The 22,212-nt window shown below is 43.5% G+C and overlaps 1 protein-coding gene across 1 annotated transcript in view; it reads right to left on the bottom strand.

Annotated features, from left to right (window-relative positions):
- The window catches only part of LOC109879447 (synapse differentiation-inducing gene protein 1-like), a 93,296-nt gene that overhangs the window by 39,381 nt on the left and 31,703 nt on the right, over positions 1 to 22,212 (bottom strand).

Raw genomic sequence — 22,212 nt, 5'->3', positions numbered from 1 at the left:
GGCCGCCCGGGCAAACTGAGCAATGGGGGAGAAGGTCCTTGGTCAAGGAGGTGACCAAGAACCTGATAGTCACTCTGAGAGAGCTCTAGAGTTCCTCTGTGGAGATGGGAGAACCTTCCAGAAGGACAACCATCTCCTCAGCATGCCACCAATCAGGTCTTCATGGTAGAGTTGTCAGATGGAAGCCTCTCCTCAGTAAAAGGCACCACAGCCCACTAGAAGTTTGACAAAATGCACCTAAAGACTCTCAGACCATGAGAAACAAGATTATCTGGTCTGATGAAACCAAGATTGTACTCTTTGGCCTAAATGCCAAGAGTCACATCTGGAGGAAACCTGGCACCATCCCTACGGTGAAGTATGGTGGTGGCAGCATCATGCTGTGAGGATGTTTTTCTATGGCAGGGACTGGGAGACTAGTCAGGATCGAGGCAAAGTACGGAGAGATCCTTGATGAAAACCTGCTCCAGAGCGCTCAGACTAGGATGAAGGTTCATCATCCAACAGGACAACGACCCTAAGCCCACAGCCAAGACAACACAGGAGTGGCTTCAGGATAATTCTCTGAATGACCTTGAGTGGCCCAGCCAGAGCCCGGACATGAATCCGATCAAACATCTTTGGAGAGACCTAAAAATAGCTCTGCAACAATGCTCCCCATCCAACCTGACAGAGCTTGAGAGGATCTGCAGAGAATAATGTGAGAAACTCCCCAAATACAGGTGAGCCAAGCTTGTAGCGTCATACCCAAGAAGACTAGAGGCTATAATAAAGGGTCTGAATACTTATTTAAATTGATATTTAATAAATGACCTCCAAAAATATGAATTCTGTTTTTGCTTTATCATTACGGGATATTGTGTGTAGATTGATGTGGGGAAAAACAACTATTTTATACATTTTAGAATAAGCCTGTAACGTAACAAAATGTGGAAAAAGTCCAGGGGTCGGAATACTTTCTGAATGAAGTGTATCTACCTCAAATACCTTATTAATATCTATACTGAAGGGGTCTGAATCATTACTTATATTTTGTATTATATCTGTTTTCTTACAAATCGATACTTGGCGTCAAATATCAACATAATATTGTCCAAAATACTATTGCGATATTTAACAATTGCACATTTTTCCCCATTACTACTTTCTTTCCCTCCCTCCTTCACTCTTTACTTCCTCCTCCCTTCCCTCCCTCCCTGCCTCATTCCACTGTTGATCTTTCCTCCTTCCTTCCGCCTCTGTCGCTCCATAGCTCCTTCCTCCTCTCCCTCTTTCCACTCTGTGACTCTCTCCTCCCCTTCCCTCCTCCTCCTCTCCCTCTTTCCACTCTGTGACTCTCTCCTCCCCCTCTCCCTCTTTCCACTCTGTGACTCTCTCCTCCCCTTCACTCGTCCTCCTCTCCCTCTTTCCACTCTGTGACTCTCTCCTCCCCTTCCCTCCTCCTCTCCCTCTTTCCACTCTGTGACTCTCTCCTCCCCTTCCCTCCTCCTCTCCCTCTTTCCACTCTGCGACTCTCTCCTCCCCTTCCCTCCTCCTCTCCCTCTTTCCACTCTGTGACTCCCTCCTCCCCTTCCCTCCTCCTCTCCCTCTTTCCACTCTAACTCTCTCCTCCCCTTCCTTACCCCTCTTTCCACTCTGTGACTCTCTCCTCCCCTTCCCTCCTCCTCACCCTCTTTCTACTCTGTAACTCTCTCCTCTCTTTCCCTCCTCCTCTCCCCCTTTCCACTCTGCATCTCCCACCTCTTCATCTCCCACCTCTCAGTCTGTCTCTCTATCACTTTTTCTCCTCTCCTTCCTCCCCTCTCTCCTTCCTTCCCTGTTGCACTCTGTGTCAGTCTCTCACCTCGATGTTCTGAATAACACTTCTCATGTTCCAGATGATCGATGCCTAGACAGCTGTCTCTCTATGTAAACGGTGTATGTATCTCATTCAATATGAGTAATGATACTTTACAACCTGCTACTTGACTGTCTGTTTTTACACTGTAATTAATGTTTCTCAATACAACCCCCACTACTTAACAGATACAGAAAAAACATATATATACACATTATTAACATATGAGGTGAGAGATATGAGAAAATCTGAGGCTAAGGCAACACACTCGGTTCACATGTCATATAGCTTTATACTTACAGAGAGAGAGAGACACAGAGAGAGACAGAGACACGGAGAGACACACGGAGAGACAGAGACACAGAGAGAGATGAGAGCAACAGAGACACAGAGACAGATACACAGAGAGAGGCAAAGACAGAGAGAGCGACAGAGACATCGAGAGAGACAAAGGCACCGAGAGAGACAGAGACACAGAGAGAGACACAGAGAGACAGAGAGAGACAGAGACACAGAGTGATAGACACAGAGCGAGAGACACAGAGAGACAGAGGCATAGAGAGAAACAGAGACACAGAGTCAGATACACAGAGAGGCAAAGACAGAGAGAGTGACAGAGACATAGAGAGAGACAAAGGCACCTTGAGAGACAGAGACACAGAGAGAGACAGAGAGAGACTGAGAGAGACAGAGACACAGAGTGATAGACACAGATCGAGAGACACAGAGAGACAGAGGCACAGAGAGAGACAGAGACACAGATCGAGAGACACAGAGAAAGACACAGAGAGAGACAGAGACACAGAGAGAGACAGAGACACAGAGAGAGACAGAGACACAGAGAAAGACACAGAGAGAGCAATGGAGTCAGAGGCATACACACACTGCCAAGTATGCAGGCGTCAGATACCCTAGAGGTTAGACCATCTGCCCTTGAGCAAGGCACTTAAGCCTAATTGGTCCAGGGTCGCTGTCAATAATGGCTGATCCATGGCCATGACCCCACTCTCTCTCTCAGGTGGAGTAGGGATATGAAAAAACCACATGTACAGGTTACCCACTGAAACAGGACAGATATAAACAGAGGTGAGCTTCCCAGTGACATGACCCTAACAGATGAGCGAAATGCTTTCTACGCTTGCTTCGAGGCAAGTAACACTGAACCATGCATGAGAGCACCAGCTGTTCCGGTTAACTGTGATCACACTCTCCGTAGCTGATGTGAGTAAGACCTTTAAAAAAGGTTAACATTCACAAAGCCGCAGGGCCAGACGGATTACCAGGATGCATGCCCTGACCATCTGGCAAGTGTCTTCACTGACATTTTCAACCTTCTGCCTGACCCAGTCTGTAATACCTTCAAACAGATAGTCCCTCTGCCCAAGAACGCCAAGGTAACTCTAAATGACTATAGCCCTGTAGCAATCACATCTATAGCCATGAAATGAATTCAAAGGCTGGTCAGGGATCAAATCAACACCATTATCCCAGACACCATGGACCCACTCCAATTCACATACCGCCTCAACAGATCCAGAGATGCCCTATCCCGCACTGCCCTATCCCGCTTGAACAAGATGAACAGTTATATGATCACTGACTACAGCTCAGCGTTCAACACCATAGTGCCCTACAAGCTAATCACTAAGCTAAGGAACCTGGGAATGAACAGCTCCCTCTGCAACTGGATCCTGGACTACCTAACGGACAGACCCCATCTGGTAAGGACAGGCAACAACACATCTGCCACACTGACCCTAAACCTCCTGTACTCCCTGTTCACCAACAATCATTATTAAATGTGCTGATTACACAACGGTGGAAGGCCTGATCACCGATGACAATGAGACAGCCTATAGCGAGGAAGTCAGAGACCTGGCAGTGTGGTGCCAGGACAACATTCTCTCCCTCAATGTGGACTACATGAGACAGGGCAGAGCACTCCCCTATTCATAATGTCAGGGCTGTAGTGGAGCGGATCGCGAACTTTAAGTTCCTCGGTGTCCACATCACTAAGAATCTATCATGGTCTACAAACAACAACACAGTCGGAAAGAACACATGACAACGCTCCTCAGAAGAGAAACTCCCCAAGTACAGGTGTGCCAAGCTTGTAGTGTCATACCCAAGAAGACTTGAGGCTGTAATCACTGGTAAAGGAGCTTCAATAAAGTACTAAGTAATGGATCTGAATACTTATGTAAATACGATATTTCCGTTTTATTTTTTGCTTCGTCATTATTGGGTATTGTGATGTCATTATGGGGCTATTGTGATGTCATTATTGGGTATTGTGATGTCATTATGGGGCTATTGTGATGTCATATGGGGTATTGTGATGTCATTATGGGGTATTGTGACGTCGTTATGGGGTATTGTGATGTCATTATGGGGTATTGTATATAGATTGATGCCCCAGAAATATATTTAATCCATTTTAGAATAAGGCTGTAACGTAACAAAACGTAAAAGGGGTCTGAATACTTTATATATGTAGAGACAAGTTATACTTATTATTACTTAGTTATACTTAGTTCATTGTGTTATTCTTTATTGTTGCTGTTATTGTTTTACTTCTCTATTTCTCTATTTTATTATTTATTTTATTTTATTTGTCTCTGCATGGTTGGGCCCATCAGAAAACATTTCACTGTCAATATACCTGTACACCTGTTGTTTATGAAGCATTTGACTGATACCATTTGATTTGATTAATTTGTTACTGCTGGTCACATTATTAACTTAATGTGTTTCATTCTCTGGAGTATTGGGTTGTTCTGACCCAGTGTAATAGTCACAAGATGACATTGTGCTTTTGGTTAATGTATCGGTTGGAGGGTAATGCTGTTTGAAAATGTAAGGTGTGATATGATATATACAGTCTGATGTGATATATACAGTCTGATGTGATATATACAGTCTGATGTGATATATACAGTCTGATGTGATATATACAGTCTGATGTGATATATACAGTCTGTTGTGAGTGTTTACGGACATATTCAATCTCTCACTATCCCAGTCTGCTGTCCCCACTTGCTTCAAGATGTCCACCATTGTTCCTGTACCCAAGAAAGCAAAGGTAACTGAACTAAACGACTACCGCCCCGTAGCACTCACTTCTGTCATCATGAAGTGCTTCGAGAGACTAGTTAAGGATCATATCACCTCCACCCTACCTGATATATATATATATAATGGTGTTTGGTGTTTCCGCCGTCATTTCTTACATAATTAATTTTACTGACACTAAAAGATCACACCATTCTGAACGAACACATTATCCGCCGGCATTTATAAAATTGTACCAAAACTTCCTGTTTGCATTTTTCTTTTTCCATTAATGTTGTCGTCACGACTTCCGCCTGGAGTCGGCTCCTCCCCTTGTTCATTCGGCGGTCGACGTCACTGGCTTTCTAGCCATCGCCGCTCCATTTCTCATGTATCCATTTGTTTTGTCTTGTTCCCTGCCTGGTTTTCATTCCCCAATTAATCTACATGTATTTATTCCTCTGTTCTCCATTACAGTGCCTTGCGAAAGTATTCGGCCCCCTTGAACTTTGCGACCTTTTGCCACATTTCAGGCTTCAAACAGAAAGATATAAAACTGTATTTTTTTGTGAAGAATCAACAACAAGTGGGACACAATCATGAAGTGGAACGACATTTATTGGATATTTCAAACTTTTTTAACAAATCAAAAACAGAAAAATTGGGCGTGCAAAATTATTCAGCCCCTTTACTTTCAGTGCAGCAAACTCTCTCCAGAAGTTCAGTGAGGATCTCTGAATGATCCAATGTTGACCTAAATGACTAATGATGATAAATACAATCCACCTGTGTGTAATCAAGTCTCCGTATAAATGTACCTGCAATGTGATAGTCTCAGAGGTCTGTTAAAAGCGCAGAGAGCATCATGAAGAACAAGGAACACACCAGGCAGGTCCGAGATACTGTTGTGAAGAAGTTTAAAGCCGGATTTGGATACAAAAAGATTTCCCAAGCTTTAAACATCCCAAGGAGCACTGTGCAAGCGATAATATTGAAATGGAAGGAGTATCAGACCACTGCAAATCTACCAAGACCTGGCCGTCCCTCTAAACTTTCAGCTCATACAAGGAGAAGACTGATCAGAGATGCAGCCAAGAGGCCCATGATCACTTTGGATGAACTGCAGAGATCTACAGCTGAGGTGGGAGACTCTGTCCATAGGACAACAATCAGTCGTATATTGCACAAATCTGGCCTTTATGGAAGAGTGGCAAGAAGAAAGCCATTTCTTAAAGATATCCATAAAAAGTGTCGTTTAAAGTTTGCCACAAGCCACCTGGGAGACACACCAAACATGTGGAAGAAGGTGCTCTGGTCGGATGAAACCAAAATTGAACTTTTTGGCAACGTTATGCAAAACGTTATGTTTGGCGTAAAAGCAACACAGCTATCACCCTGAACACACCATCCCCACTGTCAAAGATGGTGGTGGCAGCATCATGGTTTGGGCCTGCTTTTCTTCAGCAGGGACAGGGAAGATGGTTAAAATTGATGGGAAGATGGATGGAGCCAAATACAGGACTATTCTGGAAGAAAACCTGATGGAGTCTGCAAAAGACCTGAGACTGGGATGGAGATTTGTCTTCCAACAAGACAATGATCCAAAACATAAAGCAAAATCTACAATGGAATGGTTCAAAAATAAACATATCCAGGTGTTAGAATGGCCAAGTCAAAGTCCAGACCTGAATCCAATCGAGAATCTGTGGAAAGAACTGAAAACTGCTGTTCACAAATGCTCTCCATCCAACCTCACTGAGCTCGAGCTATTTTGCAAGGAGGAATGGGAAAAAAAATTCAGTCTCTCGATGTGCAAAACCGATAGAGACATACCCCAAGCGACTTACAGCTGCAATCGCAGCAAAAGGTGGCGCTACAAAGTATTAACTTAAGGGGGCTGAATAATTGTGCACAAACAATTTTTCAGTTTTTGATTTGTTAAAAAAGTTTGAAATATCCAATAAATGTCGTTCCACTTCATGATTGTGTCCCACTTGTTGTTGATTCTTCACAAAAAAATACAGTTTTATATCTTTATGTTTGAAGCCTGAAATGTGGCAAAAGGTCGCAAAGTTCTAAGGGGCCGAATACTTTCGCAAGGCACTGTATGTCTTTGTGTAAGATTGTTTGTGTTACGTGTTTGTTGTTGACGCGCAAGATTGGTTTGTTTTTTCCGTATGTTAAACATAATTCTTGTGACTGTTTTGTGCGTTTTGCTTCAATAAAGTGTGCGCCTGTTCACAAATCTCTGCTCTCCTGCACCTGACTTCATTACCAGTACGCACACATCTGACAAGCAGGGATCACAACTCATCGTATCAGAGCAGGGAACACAACACATCATATCAGAGCAGGGAACACAACACATCATATCAGAGCAGGGAACACAACACATATCAGAGCAGGGAACACAACTCATCGTATCAGAGCAGGGAACACAACTCATCGTATCAGAGCAGGGAACACAAAACATATCAGAGCAGGGAACACAACACATATCAGAGCAGGGAACACAACTCATCGTATCAGAGCAGGGAACACAACTCATATCAGAGCAGGGAACACAACACATATCAGAGCAGGGAACACAACTCATATCAGAGCAGGGAACACAACTCATCGTATCAGAGCAGGGAACACAACTCATATCAGAGCAGGGAACACAACTCATCTGACAAGCAGGGAACACAACTCATCTGACAAGCAGGGAACACAACTCATCGTATCAGAGCAGGGAACACAACTCATATCAGAGCAGGGAACACAACACATCATATCAGAGCAGGGAACACACAATAAGAGGAGAAACTAACATTTTACAGTCCTTGGAAACTCTAGAAGAAGGGATCTAATTTTGCACTCGAAAGGACTCGAAGCACCATAATAGTGTTGTCAACCTTTTGAAGGTTTATAGTGTTGCCAGTCCCTGGCAAGGTGTTGTACAACTCTTGATTAAGTGGTGTTAGAACACACCATGTCATATCTCATATCTCTTTTACACCCATGTGTTTCAAAACTCCAGCAAATGTTCCTTGAAAATTGGACAGTGCAGTTAGATTAACAAGAATTGAAGATTTCTGTCCATATCAGGTATGTCTATGTCCTGGGAAATGTTCTTGTTACTTACAGCATGCTAATCACATTTTGATTTGATTTGCTCTATAACATTAGTTCAACAGTCCCGAGCGGGGGGGGGTGACATCGATCCTGTAGAGGTTAACGTAGGCGGTAGCTCAGTTTCCACTCGTTTCAGTGTTACAAAACACTTCATTTTAACAGTGTAGTTACCTAAGTGAAGGACTTCGGCAGTATAAACAGTCATGCAAGTCACCGGGGATTTCAACACTATTCTGCAGACACACACACACACACACACACAACCCTGCCGTGTACCATTAGTGTAGTGTAATATCCATCTTACTGAAATTGCCTTGGCATCACAGAGAAACGCTTGATTAATAATTCGGTAGGTAATTGATGATCCTCTGGCCCGTGGCGTTTTATATGGAATATGGCCTGTCATGGCAACCATAGTACACATTCACTTTAGCCAATCAACAGCCATATTACACATGCATAACCAATCAGACGGTGTCAGACCTGACTGAACAGACCAATCAGTTGTATGAACAACGTAACAATATATGTGATCTAGCAGACGCTTTTTATCCAAAGACACTTAAATAAAATAATGCACTATTTACTCCATACATTTCCCCTGACACCAAAAGTACTCATTACATTTTCCAATTCAATAAAACATTTTTTTTAAATAGATAGCCAGGGGCTCGCTTCAACACTCAGACATCATTTAGAGACTATGCATGTGTTCAGTGAGTCCGCCAGATCAGCGGTAGTAGGGATGACCTGGGATGTTCTGGAAAAGTGTGTGAATTAGACCATTTTCCTCTCCTGCTAAGCATTCAAAATGTAACAAGTATTTTTGGGTGTCAGGGAAAATGTATGGAGAAAAAGTACATAATTTTATTTCGGAATGTAGTGAAGTAAAAGTAAAAGTTGTAAAGTAAAGTCCAGATACCCTAAAAAACGACTTAAGTAGTACTTTAAAGTATTTTTACTTCATTACTTTACACCACTGCTAAACACAAATGATTTGTTTGTAAATTATGTCTGAGTGTTGGAGTGTGCCCTTGGCTATCTGAAAATTTAAAAAAAAACAAGAAAGTTGGGCCATCTGGTTTGCTTAATATAAAGAATGTGAAGGGATTTATACTTTTACTTTCAATACTTAAGTATATTTAAAACCAAATACTTTTATAATTTTACTCAAGTAGTATTTTACAGGGTGACTTTCACTTTTATTTTTAAGGTATTTTTCAGGTCATTTTCTATTAAGGTAACTTTACTTTAACTCGAGTATGACAATTAGGTACTTTTTCTACCACTGAACTTTAGCTGAAAGATGACACACTACCAACAAAGAAATTAGGAAGTGTTTGTTTACTAGTGTGCTGTATATGCAGGAGTGTTTGGGACAGCTGTATGAGAACGTGTGGGAGTGTTTGGGATAGCTGTATGAGAGACTGTGGGAGTGTTTGGGACAGCTGTATGAGAACGTGTGGGAGTGTTTGGGACAGCTGTATGAGAACGTGTGGGAGTGTTTGGGACAGCTGTATGAGAACGTGTGGGAGTGTTTGGGACAGCTGTATGAGAACGTGTGGGAGTGTTTGGGACAGCTGTATGAGAACGTGTGGGAGTGTTTGGGACAGCTGTATGAGAACGTGCAGGAGTGTTTGGGACAGCTGTATGAGAACGTGTGGGCGTCTTTGGGATAGCTGTATGAGAGACTGTGGGAGTGTTTGGGACAGCTGTATGAGAACGTGTGGGAGTGTTTGGGATAGCTGTATGAGAGACTGTGGGAGTGTTTGGGACAGCTGTATGAGAACGTGTGGGAGTGTTTGGTACAGCTGTATGAGAAAGTGTGGGAGTCATTGGGACAGCTGTATGAGAACGTGTGGGAGTCTTTGGGACAGCTGTATGAGAACGTGTGGGAGTCTTTGGGACAGCTGTATGAGAACGTGAGGGAGTCTTTGGGACAGCTGTATGAGAACGTGTGGGAGTCTTTGGGACAGCTGTATGAGAACGTGTGGGAGTCTTTGGGACAGCTGTATGAGAACGTGTGGGAGTCTTTGGGACAGCTGTATGAGAATGTGTGGGAGTCTTTGGGACAGCTGTATGAGAACGTGTGGGAGTGTTAAAAAAAAAAAAAAATATTTCACCAGGTAGACTAGTTAATAACAAGTTCTCATTTACAACAGCGACCTGGCCAAGATAAAGCATAGCAGTGTGAACAGACAACACAGAGTTACACATGGAGTAAACAATTAACAAGTCAATAACACAGTAGAAAAAAAAGAGTATATACATTGTGTGCAAAAGGCATGAGGAGGTAGGCGAGTAATTACAATTTTGCAGATTAACACTGGAGTGATAAATGATCAGATGGTCATGTACAGGTAGAGATACTGGTGTGCAAAAGAGCAGAAAAGTAAATAAATATAAACAGTATGGGCTATATACACCGATGGACTATGTACAGCTGCAGCGATCGGTTAGCTGCTCAGATAGCAGATGTTTGAAGTTGGTGAGGGAGATAAAAGTCTCCAACTTCAGCGATTTTTGCAATTCGTTCCAGTCACAGGCAGTAGAGAACTGGAACGAAAGGCGGCCAAATGAGGTGTTGGCTTTAGGAATGATCAGTGAGATGGATGGCACTGTGATAAACTGCATCCAGTTTGCTGAGTAGAGTGTTGGAAGCTATTTTGTAGATGACATCGCCGAAGTCGAGGATCGGTAGGATAGTCAGTTTTACTAGGGTAAGTTTGGCGGCGTGAGTGAAGGAGGCTTTGTTGCGGAATAGAAAGCCGACTCTAGATTTGATTTTAGATTAGAGATGTTTGATATGAGTCTGGAAGGAGAGTTTACAGTCTAGCCAGACACCTAGGTACACCTAGGTACTTATAGATGTCCACATATTCTAGGTCGGAACCATCCAGGGTGATGATGCTAGTCGGGCGTGCGGGTGCAGGCAGCGAACGATTGAAAAGCATGCATTTGGTTTTACTAGCGTTTAAGAGCAGTTGGAGGCCACGGAAGGAGTGTTGTATGGCATTGAAGCTTGTTTGGAGGTTAGATAGCACAGTGTCCAAGGACGGGCCGGAAGTATACAGAATGGTGTCGTCTGCGTAGAGGTGGATCAGGGAATCGCCCGCAGCAAGAGCAACATCATTGATATATACAAAGAAAAGAGTCGGCCCTAGAATTGAACACTGTGGCACCCCCATAGAGACTGCCAGAGGACCGGACAGCATGCCCTCCGATTTGACACACCGAACTCTGTCTGCAAAGTAGTTGGTGAACCAGGCAAGGCAGTCATTAGAAAAACCGAGGCTACTCAGTCTGCCGATAAGAATATGGTGATTGACAGAGTCGAAAGCCTTGGCCAGGTCTATGAAGATCGCTGCACAGTACTGTCTTTTATCGATGGCGGTTATGATATCGTTTAGTACCTTGAGCGTGGCTGAGGTGCATCCGTGACCGGCTCAGAAACCAGATTGCACAGCGGAGAAGGTACGGTGGGATTCGAGATGGTCAGTGACCTGTTTGTTGACTTGGCTTTCGAAGACCTTAGATAGGCAGGGCAGGATGGATATAGGTCTGTAACAGTTTGGGTCCAGGGTGTCTCCCCCTTTGAAGAGGGGGATGACTGCGGCAGCTTTCCAATCCTTGGGGATCTCAGACGATATGAAAGAGAGGTTGAACAGGCTGGTAATAGGGGTTGCGACAATAGAGGCGGATAGTTTCAGAAATAGAGGGTCCAGATTGTCAAGCCCAGCTGATTTGTACGGGTCCAGGTTTTGCAGCTCTTTCAGAACATCTGCTATCTGGATTTGGGTAAAGGAGAACCTGGAGAGTCTTGGCTTGGCTATCCCAAACACTCCCACACGTTCTCATACAGCTGTTTGGGACAGCTGTATGAGAGACTGTGGGAGTGTTAGGGACAGCTGTATGAGAACGTGTGGGAGTGTTTGGGATAGCTGTATCAGAGACTGTGGGAGTGTTAGGGACAGCTGTATGAGAACGTGTGGGATTGTTTTTGTGAAGCATGGAGAATGCATGTGAGGTTTACTTCTACAGTTTACTAGCATCTGATGTGAAATTTGCAAAGTGCAAAGTACATTTGCAGAGGAGAGCATTAAGGAGAGCATTAAGGAGAGCATAAAGGAGAGCATTAATGAGAACATTAAGGAGAGCATTAAGGAGAGCATTAAGGAGAGCATTAAGGAGAGCATTAAGGAGAGCATTAAGGAGAGCATTAAGGAGAGCATTAAGGAGAGCATCAAGGAGAGCATTAAGGAGAGCATCAAGGAGAGCATTAAGGAGAGCATTAAGGAGAGCATCAAGGAGAGCATCAAGGAGAGCATTAAGGAGAGCATTGAGGAGAGCATTAAGGAGAGCATTAAGGAGAACATTTTGTGATCAAATGTCTTTCTGAGTGGAGGCTACACGGACAGTATCAGCCCTGCATATTACTTATTGCTATCTGGAAAAACCTGAGTACATTGTTCTCTTACAACTAATCTATGAGGAAGACACAGAAACCCAAAACTCAAACTGTTACTTTACCCCTACCTAACCTGTCCCCCCAGACAATGACTAGGTACTGCTACCCCCTGTATATAGGCTCCACATTGACTAGGTACTGGTACCCCCTGTATATAGGCTCCACATTGACTAGGTACTGCTACCCCCTGTATATAGCCTCCACATTGACTAGGTACTGGTACCCTCTGTATATAGTCTCCACATTGACTAGGTACTGGTACACCCTGTATATAGCCTCCACATTGACTAGGTACTGGTACACCCTGTATATAGCCTCCACATTGACTAGGTACTGGTACACCCTGTATATAGCCTCCACATTGACTCTGTACTGGTACCCCCTGTATATAGCCTCCACATTGACTAGGTACTGGTACACCCAGCATATAGGCTTGTTATTGTTATTTTATTATGTTACTTTTTGCTTTAGTTTTAGTAAATATTTAAATAATAGTAAATAACTCTAGTTCTTGAACTGCATTGTTGGTTAAGGGCTTGTAAGTAAGCATCTCACAGGTCTACTACACCTGTTGTATTCGGCATTTCACAGGTCTACTACACCTGTTGTATTCGGCATCTCACAGGTCTACTACACCTGTTGTATTCGGCATCTCACAGGTCTACTACACCTGTTGTATTCGGCATCTCACAGGTCTACTACACCTGTTGTATTCGGCATCTCACAGGTCTACTACACCTGTTGTATTCGGCATCTCACAGGTCTACTACACCTGTTGTATTCGGCATCTCACAGGTCTACTACACCTGTTGTATTCGGCATCTCACAGGTCTACTACACCTGTTGTATTCGGCATCTCACAGGTCTACTACACCTGTTGTATTCGGCATTTCACAGGTCTACTACACCTGTTGTATTCGGCATTTCACAGGTCTACTACACCTGTTGTATTCGGCATTTCACAGGTCTACTACACCTGTTGTATTCGCATTTCACAGGTCTACTACACCTGTTGTATTCGGCATTTCACAGGTCTACTACACCTGTTGTATTCGGCATTTCACAGGTCTACTACACCTGTTGTATTCGCATTTCACAGGTCTACTACACCTGTTGTATTCGGCATTTCACAGGTCTACTACACCTGTTGTATTCGGCATTTCACAGGTCTACTACACCTGATGTATTCGGCATTTCACAGTTCTACTACACCTGTTGTATTCGGCACTTGTGACAAAATACATTAGATTTGATTTAAATTTGACCAATAAACGAAGGCCATTGAAATGCAACAGACCCGTCCCTCTCAATGCCAAATCCAAATGATTTGAGAGAATACAACTGGTACGGAACGATTGGTTTGTCAATTGCTTCTAAATTAAAAATGGAGGGGGGGGGGGGGGGTGTATCCCTGAAAGATTTCCCTGGGATGTCTCGCTGGCCTATAATGGGATCAGTGGAGCGAGGAACATTCTAGATTCTCTGAAGAAGCCAGGTCTATTTTCAACCCTTTTAGATTGAGACAGAATGGATAACGGTATCGTTTCTTCCCCTTTTCCAAACCGGTTCTGATCAACACTGCACCAGAGAGAACAGAGAAAAATCACTTTTTTATTTATTTATTTTTTTATTTATTTCACCTTTATTTAACCAGGTAGGCTAGTTGAGAACAAGTTCTCATTTGCAACTGCTACCTGGCCAAGATAAAGCATAGCAGTGTGAGCATACAACAAAGAGTTACACATGGAGTAAACAATTAACAAGTCAATAACACAGTAGAAAACGAAGGGGGGGTCTATATACAATGTGTGCAAAAGGCATGAGGAGGTAGGCAAATAATTACAATTTTGCAGATTAACACTGGAGTGATAAAAGATCAGATGGTCATGTACAGGTAGAGATATTGGTGTGCAGAAGAGCAGAAAAGTAAATAAATAGAAACAGTACGGGGATGAGGTAGGTGAAAAGGGTGGGCTATTTACCAATAGACTATGTACAGCTGCAGCGATCGGTTAGCTGCTCAGATAGCTGATGTTTGAAGTTGGTGAGGGAGATAAAAGTCTCCAACTTCAGCGATTTTTGCAATTCGTTCCAGTCACAGGCAGCAGAGTACTGGAACGAAAGGCGGCCAAATGAGGTGTTGGCTTTAGGGATGATCAGTGAGATACACCTGCTGGAGCGCGTGCTACGGATGGGTGTTGCCATCGTGACCAGTGAGCTGAGATAAGGCGGAGCTTTACCTAGCATAGACTTGTTCAAAAATGGATTTACGTGGAAGTGTCCAAAATGGCATTCTATTTCCTTTTACTCCTTTTGACCAGAGCCCTATAGCCCATTATAGGGAATAGGGTGTCATTTAGGACACATCCTGTATTGATCATGCTCTGGTGAAGTCTGCATTGGAGTGTGTCTGTGTTTTTTGGAAATTGCCAGGAGCAAGAGGTTGGAGTTGGAGCCGGGCCATTTCCATGAAAAGATCACTGCATTCCCACTACACATAACAATATTTCCATCTAAGAAATGGACATCTGAAAGCTGCCAATAAATGCTAATTTATAGCATTGGACATTGGATATGGTGTGGTGTGGAAGATGGCAGACACGTACAATACACAACATGACCAAAAGTATGTGGACACCTGCTCCTTCAACATCTCATTCCAAAATCACGGGCATTAATATGGAGTTGGTCCCCCCCCCCCACCCTTTGCTGCTATAACAGCCTCCACTCTCCAGGGAAGGCTTTCCACTAGATGTGGGAACATTGCTGCGGGGACGTGTTTCCATTCAGTCACAAGAGCATTAGTGAGGTCGGGCACTGATGTTGGGGCGATTAGGCCTGGCTCGCAGTCGGCGTTCCAATTCATCTCAAAGGTGTTCGATGGGGTTGAGGTCAGCGCTCTCTACAGGCCAGTCAAGTTCTTCCACACCGATCTCAACAAAGCACCCGCTTTGTACATGGGGGCATTGTCATTCTGAAACAGGAAAGGGCCTTCTCCAAACTGTTGCCACAAAGTTGGAAGCACAGGATCTTCTAGAATGTCATTGTATGCTGTAGCGTTAAGATTTCCCTTCACTGGAACTAAGGGGCCTAGCACGAAACATGAAAAACAGCCCCAGACCATTATTCCTCCTCCACCAAACTTTACAGTTGACAGTTGCATTGGGGCATGTAGTATTCTCTTGGCATCTGCTAAAACCAGATTCCTCTGTCAGACTGCCAGATGGTGAAGCATGATTCATCACTCCAGAGAATGTGTTTCTACTGCTCCAGAGTCCAATGGTAGTGAGCTTTACACCACTCCAGCCGACGCTTGGCATTGCGCATGGTGATCTTAGGCTTGTGTGAGGCTGCTTGGCCATGGAAACCCATTTCATGAAGCTCCCGACAAACAATTATTGTACTGACGTTGCTTCCAGAGGCTGTTTGAAACTCGGTAGTGAGTGTTGCAACCCGAGGATGGATTTTTTTTTACCCACTACTCCGCTTCAGCCCTCGGCAGTCCCGTTCTGTGAGCTTGTGTGGCCTACCACTTTTGCTGCCTAACCGTTGTTGCTCCTAGACGTCACTGAGCTCTTTAGTAAGGCCATTCTGCTGACAATCTTTGTCTATGGAGAATGTATGGCTGTGTGCTGAATTTTATACACCGGTTAGCAATGGGTGGTGGCTGAAATAGCCCAATACACTCATTTGAAGAGGTGTCTACATACACTATACTGTAACACTTCCCTTCCCTTAACAGATCGACTGAAATGTTCCGTACTGGAGGAAAAAAGTAACTCTTAAGATACATCTGTGAATTCTCTGAATGTTTTCACAGGAGATCAAAGAGGCCCTTATGACTTACTGCCACTAGTACTGTACATCTTCAGATGTTAATTTGATCACCCTGTTGGAGGAGAACAGGAACAAAAAACAAAGGTTGTGTATTTCAGGGGTTCAGATTTCTTCTGATGTTGGTCATTTCCATTTTGAAATGTAAAACTTGATTTTCACTTCAGGAAAATGTATCAAACCCTACATAAATATCCATTAATTATAATCAACATAATAATTCACATTTCCTGTTGCTGCAGGATTAATTTCCTAATGTGGCAAACTGGATTAAATTAAGATCCTACATCTGTGCTGTACATATTGCGACAGGATCAGAATACAGCAGATGCCCAGGTTCAGAGCAACATTCTCTGGTGTGTGGACCAGTGGCCATATTGGATGTACCATCTGGAAATTTAACATAATCTTACCGAATTCTAAAATCCTCTCTCAGTGTTCTACAGTACATGAACATTCCTTTGAGACAGAACCCCATTGGGTGGCCGGTGGAAAAACCATTCTGGAGAAGAATCCCATTCTTCTTTTCATTCTAATTCTGTGATGCCAGCCAAACATTGGCAAATGACTTATTGTATGTTTTCAAGTCTGTCTCTGGCCATCACTAGTTTCCTGCTTGGAATAACACATGGTACCCTATTCCCTACAGATGTAGTATCTTAATTTGAGCTAGTTTGCTACAGACGGAAAAAAAATGATCCTGCAGCAACAGGACATTTGAATGATGTTGATTATAATTCATGTAACTTTTTTACAGGGGTTGATACATTTTTCATTAGGGCAAATCAAGTCTGAAATTTCAAAGTGGAAATTACAAATGTTTATGAAGGTCCTACATCTCTGTACCTAGTGCACTACTTTTGACCATGGCTCTGGATAGGGTGCCATTTGAGACACAGAGATGAAGCTAATGGTAAACTGTCTCATCATCATCATCTTTACGGGAGATGAAAGTAGATCCACTTTAGTGCCCTTCTTCCTCCTAAGATAGACACTCATCACGGTGAAAACCATCGTGCTCTGATGAGGACCTTTCAACGGAGCCATTCAGTCTCACACTACTAACAGGATGTGTTTCGCTTTTCTCATCCTTATTTGCTTTTAGTCTCTCTCTCTCTCGCTCTCTCGCTCTCTCTCTTGACTCTCTCTCTCGACTAACAGTGAAATGCTTACTTACGGGCCCTTCCCAACAATGCAGAGAATATATATATATATTTTTTTAGAATAATACAAAATGATAACACAAGCAATAAATACACAATGAGTAACAATAACTTGGCTAGATACACAGGGTATCAGTACCGAGTCAATGTGCAGGGGTATGAGGTAAAAGAGGTCGATATGTACATATAGGTAGGGATAAAGTGACTAGGCAACAGGATAGATAATAAACAGCAGCAGAGTATGTGATCGAAAACGGTCAATGCAGATAGTTAAATAGTTAACTAATATCTACCAGGACTGACTATTTAGCAGTCTTATGATTTGGGGGCTAGAAGCTGTTCAGGATCCTTTTGCTTCCAAACTTGGTGCATCGGTACAGCTTGCAGTGTGGTAGCAGAGAGAACAGTCTATGACTTGGGTGGCCGGAGTCTTTGACAATTTTTGGATGGCAGGGAGCTTGGCCCTCGGGATGAACTGGGCAATCAACACTAACCTCTGTAGTGCCTTGCGGTCGGATGCCAATTAGTTTCCATACCAGGCGGTGATGCAGCCAGTTAAGATGCTCTCAATGGTGCGGCTGTACAATGTTTGAGGATCCAAGGAGCCCATGACAAATATTTTCTGCCTCCTGAAGGGGAAGAGGTGCTGTTGTACCCTCTTCACACCTGAGTTGGTGTATGTGAACAATGATATTTCCTTAGTGATATGGACACAGAGGAACTTGAAGCTCTCGACCTGCTCCACCACAGCCCCATCGGTGTGGATGGGGGTGTGCTCGGCCTTCCATTTGCTTGTAGTCCATGATCAGATCCTTTGTCTTGCTGACATTGAAGAAGGTTTTTGTAATAGAGATCGCGTCATCTGTGGATCTGTTGGAGTGGTTCCAAGGTGTCTGGGATGATAATGTTGACGTGAGTGTTGACCAGCCGTTCATGGCTACAGAATTTCATGGCTACAGATGTTTGTGCTATGGGGCTAAGACAGGTTACCTTGGCGTTCTTAAGCACATGGACTATGGTGGTCAGCTTGAAACACATAGGTATTACAGACTGGGCCAGGGAGAGGTTGAAAGTGTCAGTGAAGACTCTTTCCAGCTGGTCAGCGTGTGCTCTGAGTATGCGTCCTGGTAATTCATCTGGCCCTGCGGCCTTGTGAATGTTGACCTGTTTAAATGTCTTACTTATATTGGCTATGGAGAGAGTGCTCACACAGATGTCCGGAAAAGCTGGTGCTCTCATGCATGATTCAGTGTTGCTTGCTTCGAAGCAGGTATATTCAGATGAAGTCGGAAGTTTATATACACCTTAGCCAAATACATTTAAACAAAAAAATTCACAATTCATGACATTTAATGCTAGTAAAAATGCCATGTCTTAGGTCAGATAGTATCACCACTTTATTTTAAGAATGTGAAATGTCAGAATAATAGTACAGAGACTGATTTATTTCAGAGCTGTTTCAAATCAGGTGTCTGGCAGAAGGCCATGAGCTTGTTACACGTGTGGCCGTGAGAGCGACCTGCATTTCATTGCATTTCTAAAGACAAAGGAATAGTCCAGTTGGAATATTATTGAAGATTTTTGTTAAAAACATCCTAAAGATTGATTCAATACATTGTTTGACATGTTTTTACGAACTGTAACGAAACTTTTTGACTTTTCGTCTGCACTAAGTGCCTGCGCCTCATGAATTTGGATTTGTGAACTAAAAGCGCAAACAAAAAGGAGGTATTTGGACATAAATTATGGACTTTATCGAAAAGAAGAAAAAAACATTTATTGTGGAACTGAGATTCCTGGGAGTGCATTCTGATGAAGATCATCAAAGGTAAGTGAAGATTTAGAATGCTATTTAGATGTCCTAATCGACTTGCCAGAAATATAGTTTGTTAACAAGAAAGTTGTGGAATGGTTGAAAAACAAGTTTTAATGACTCCAACCTAAGTGTATGTAAACGTACAACTTCAACTGAAGGCTTGCGTCACTGGACAGCTCATGGCTGAGTTTCCCTTTATAATCCATGATAGTTTGCAAGCCCTTCCACATCCGACGAGCCAGAGTAGTAGTAGTAGGAGCTTATGTGGCCTACCACTTAGCGGCTGAGCCGTTGTTGCTCCTAGACGTTTACACTTCACAGTAACAGCACTTACAGTTGACAAGGGCAGTTCTAGCATACATTTGACTTGTTTGGAGAAGGTGGCATCTTTTGACTGTGCCAAGTTGAAAAATAATAGGAATAATATTGATGATGTCACAAATGTATCACTTGCACATCTCTTCAAAGACATTTTAATAATTTATTACATTTGAATCACAAGAAAAATAGTATTCTCTCTCAAAAAATGCAAATTAGATCCTTAATTGACCCCAGTTTTATCCATTCCCCTAAAATCCCTCACGAAGGTGAAATAGATTAGAGAATGTTAGGACAATAAGGTGTCTTGAGCCGGTCGTTGATCTACAAAATTGTGGGTAGGAAACTGACAGCGCTGTCTAGACTGTACGCAGAGAGAGAGAATCCCTGCCTAAACTGAGAATATCAATAATAATCCATGGACTGAATCCATGACAGACGGAGTGACAAATTCAACAACCTACCTACATTGCCTTCGGGAAGTATTGAGACCATTTGACTTTCTCCACATTTTCTTACGTTACAGCCTTATTCTAAAATTGTTTAAATAAAACAATTTCACCAGCAATCTAAACACAATACCCCATAATGACAGGTTTTGGATGAAAAAAAATGATACAAATGAGAAAACTCTTTTTTTTTAAACATTTATTCAGACCCTTTGCTATGAGACAGGTGCATCCTGTTTCCATTGATCATCCTTGAGATGTTTCTACAACTTGATTGGAGGAACTTGGTTCCACCAAGTTTGGAACCACCAAGACTCTTCCTAGAGCTGGCCACCCAGCCAAACAGAGCAATCTGGGGAGAAGAACCTTGGTTAGGGAGGTGACCAAGAACTCGATGGTCACGCTGACAGAGCTGTAGAGTTCCTCTGTGGAGATGGGAGAACCTTCCAGATGGACAACCATCTCTGTAGCACTCCACCAATCAGGTCTTTATAGTAGAGTGGCCAGACAGAAGCCAATAAAAGGCACATGGCAGCCCACTTGGAGTTTACCAAAAGGCACCTAAAGACTCTCAGACCACGAAAAAATAGTATTCTCTATCCTGATGAAACCAAGATTGAACTCTTTGGAGGCAGGGACTGGGAGACTAGTCAGGATCGAGGGAAAGATGAACGAAGCAAAGTACAGAAAGGTCTTTGATGAAAACCTGCTCCAGAGTGCTCAGGACCTCAGACTGGGGCGAAGGTTCACCTTCCAATGGGACAACAACCCTAAGCACACAGCCAAGACAACGTAGGAGTGGCTTCAGGAAACGTCTCTGAATGTCCTTGAGTGGCCCAGCCAGAGCCGGGACTTGAACCCGATCAAACATCTCTGGAGAGACCTGAAAATAGCTGTGCAGCAACGCTCCTCATCCAACCTGACAGAGCTTGAGAGAATCTGCAGAGAAGAATGGGAGAAACTCCCCAAATACAGGTGTGCCAATCTTGTAGTGTCATATCCAAGAAGACTTGAGGCTGCAATCGCTGCCAAAGATGTTTCAACATAGTACTGAGCAAAGGGTCTGAATAATTATGGATATGTGATTTATTTTTATACATTTGCAAACATTTCTAAAAACTTGTTTTTGCTTTGTCATTATGTTCAAGGGGTCTGAATATTTTCTGAATGCCCTGCATGTGTTTCATAGGACCGAGGATTCCCCAGTTGTCACGACTCCCACCGATGGTGGCTCCTCTTCACCGGTCTACTAGCTGCCACCGATCCCTTCTTTTGGTTTTGTCTCCTCTTCCTGTTCGGCGGCGCTCGCCGGTCGTCGTCACCGGTCTACTAGCTGCCACCGATCCCTTCTTTTGGTTTTGTCTCCTCTTCCTGTTCGGGCGGCGCTCGGCGGTCGTCGTCACCGTTCTACTAGCTGCCACCGATCCCTTCTTTTGGTTTTGTCTCCTCTTCCTGTTCGGCGGCGCTCGCCGGTCGTCGTCACCGGTCTACTAGCTGCCACCGATCCCTTCTTTTGGTTTTGTCTCCTCTTCCTGTTCGGGCGGCGCTCGGCGGTCGTCGTCACCGGTCTACTAGCTGCCACCGATCCCTTTTCCCTTTTCTGTTGGTTTTTGTCTTAATGGTTACACCTGTTTCGTGTTTAGGTTTTAGTTGGGCTATTTAAGCCGTTAGGCCCACCTGCTCTTTGTGAGGGCTTATTTTTCCTCTGTTTTTCTCGGGACTGGTTGGGTCCTGGTTTTGAGCCGGTCTTATTATTGCGCCTGGTGTTTGCCGTGACAATTTTCCCTATTCCGGAATAAAACACTTTACCCTTCCTGAGCCTGACTCCGCACCCACTACGCATAGAGTGCGTGATACCAGGCTGAGTGATGCAGACCATGAACAGACGGAGCCATATTGTTATATTGACATAAATTGAGATGTGGTTGACATTGTAAAACTAAATTATCCCAAAAATGGGACGATATTTTGTTTTATTATTCAATGCCTGTTCTGTTACACAACCAATTACAATTATAATCTGAGAAAAACAATAGACTGAGCCAGTGTGAATCTTGAGCGACCTGGCTGCGCACACACACACACACACACACACACACACACACACACACACACACACACACACACGAGAGAATATCAAGCAGATTTGAAAGGACCAC

This window comes from Oncorhynchus kisutch, linkage group LG21, assembly GCF_002021735.2.
Source record: "Oncorhynchus kisutch isolate 150728-3 linkage group LG21, Okis_V2, whole genome shotgun sequence".
Lineage (NCBI taxonomy): Eukaryota > Metazoa > Chordata > Actinopteri > Salmoniformes > Salmonidae > Oncorhynchus > Oncorhynchus kisutch.
This window is presented reverse-complemented; position numbering and strand designations above follow the sequence as displayed.